This window comes from Pinus tabuliformis, chromosome 9 (genome assembly GCF_031772625.1).
Source record: "Pinus tabuliformis cultivar Carrire ecotype Pingquan chromosome 9, CPIR1, whole genome shotgun sequence".
NCBI classification, from domain to species: domain Eukaryota; kingdom Viridiplantae; phylum Streptophyta; class Pinopsida; order Pinales; family Pinaceae; genus Pinus; species Pinus tabuliformis.
Genome location: NC_142307.1, coordinates 1,873,197,344 through 1,873,199,691, shown reverse-complemented (window position 1 = coordinate 1,873,199,691; position 2,348 = coordinate 1,873,197,344).

Below are 2,348 nucleotides of genomic sequence, written 5' to 3'. Positions count from 1 at the left end.
TATTTGCCTTGTATTGTCATGTTGATGATCCTATTCATTTCGAAGATGCAATTAAAGATAGGAAATGGATAGAAGCTATGGATGAGGAGATGAATGCCATAGAGAGAAACAAAACATGGGATTTGGTTGAGCTACCAAAAGGCAAAGAAGTCATTGGAGTCAAATGGGTTTACAAGACTAAGAGCAATGCTGAAGGTAAGATAGAAAGGCACAAGGCAAGGCTGGTTGTCAAAGGATACAAGCAGCAATATGGAAGAGATTATGAGGAGACTTTCGCCCCGGTTGCAAGAATGGAAACCGTGAGAGTAGTGTTGTCCATAGCAGCACAAAACAAATGGAAAGTCTACCAAATGGACGTGAAGTCAACATTCCTAAATGGAGTGTTAAAGGAAGAGGTTTACATTGAACAACCTCTAGGCTATGAGAAGAAAGGTGAAGAGCACAAAGTGTGCAGATTGAAGAAGGCTCTTTATGGGCTGAAGCAAGCGCCAAGAGCATGGTACAGCAGGATAGATTCATATCTATTGGATAATGAATTCGACAAGTGTGAGGGAGAACCCACCGTCTACATCAAAGAAAAAGATGGTAAAATTTTGATTGTTGTCTTATATGTTGATGATGTTATTTTCACAGGTAGTGATGTTTATCTCATTGAGAATTTCAAATCAGTCATGAAAGAGGAATTTGAAATGACTGACATGGGTTTGTTGAGATACTTCTTAGGCATATAAGTATATCAAAATGAAAAAGGAATTTTTATCTCACAAGCTAGATATGTAAATCAAGTGTTGGGCAGATTTAACATGCAAGAATGCAAGGCAGCGATCACTCCCATAGTAATGGGATTAAAACTCAGCAGAGAGGACAGCAACAAGGATTTTGATCCTAGTTTGTACAAGAGTATTCTTGGTAGCCTTATGTATTTAACAACAACTAGGCCTGACATTATGTATGCTGTTAGTTTAATTTCCAGACTCATGGAGAGGCCAAATGAGGCACATTGGCAAGCAGCAAAAAGAATTTTGAGGTATGTCAAAGGTACCAAAATGTTTGGCATGTTATATAGTGTCTCAGAAAGTTTAGATTTAATTGGATACACTGATAGTGGTTGGGCTGGAAGTGTAGATGATCAGAAAAGCACTTCCGGTTATGTTTTTCATATGGGTTCAGGAGCCATTTCATGGGCTTCTAAGAAGCAGTCCATTGTAGCATTGTCTAGACAGAGGCTCAATATGTGGCAGCTACAGCAGCAACATGTCAAGCAGTTTGGATGAGAAGAATGTTGAGGAGCTTAGGCCAAGAGCAGGAAAAATCGACAATGATTTTTTGTGACAATAGCTAAGCTATTGCATTGTCAAAGAATTCAGTGTTTCATAAGAGAACGAAACACATTGATACAAGGTTCCACTACATCAGAGAATTGGTGAACAATGGAGAAATTGTCCTAGAACATTGTAGGACTGAGGAACAGGTTGCAGACATCTTGACAAAGCCACTGGATCAGAAAAGCTTTGAATTTTTGAGAAAGTGTCTGGGTATGACTGAATGCCCAGCAGTTGAAATTAAAGGGGAGTGTTGAAATCTAATTTCAACTGGGCAGACGTACAACGCCCAAAACCGCCAGAACGAAACCATAAACCATTTTATGCATATCGGACCGCCTTCCTGCAGAAAGTGGTTTCCGTACACAAGAGCCCGATACAATATAGTGCAGACGCAAGTCTGACTTTTTGGGTGCTATCGTTCAGCCGAAAGAGGCGTCTCGATATTCTCCTCCGCCGTCTGATCTGCTCCATCAATCTTCGCCGTCCATTGTTCCAAGATGCATACGAGCTTGCAATAAATGTTGTGTGGAGTAAAATAAAAGCTTGGTTCACTGACTTTTTTCCATGAAGACATTTAATGAAAGTAGGTGAATATTGAAGTTTTTATATACAGCACATAAGTTTTTTTATGTCGAAGGTATGGTGCATTTAAAGAAAGGCATGGTCAGTTTGTTAAACTTTTTTTACGCAATGTAATATCCAAAAAACAAGGGAGCTCGTATATTATGAAATTGTTTTGGGTTTAATATATATGAAACAAAAAAAATGGGCTCGCGTGTGTAGTGTGCCTGTATATCCAGATGAACCTGAAGCTCGCAGCAGTGGAAAAACCAAGGGAGATGCACAGCAGTGCATAGATCAATTTTTTTTAATGTATTGGATTTGCATTGAAATGCAAAAGAAAAGAGAGCTCGCAGTAGTGGAAAAACCAAGGGAGATGCACAACAGTGCATAGATCAATTTTTTTTTAATGTATTCGATTTTCATTGAAATGCAAAAGCCTGTATATCCAGATGAACCTGA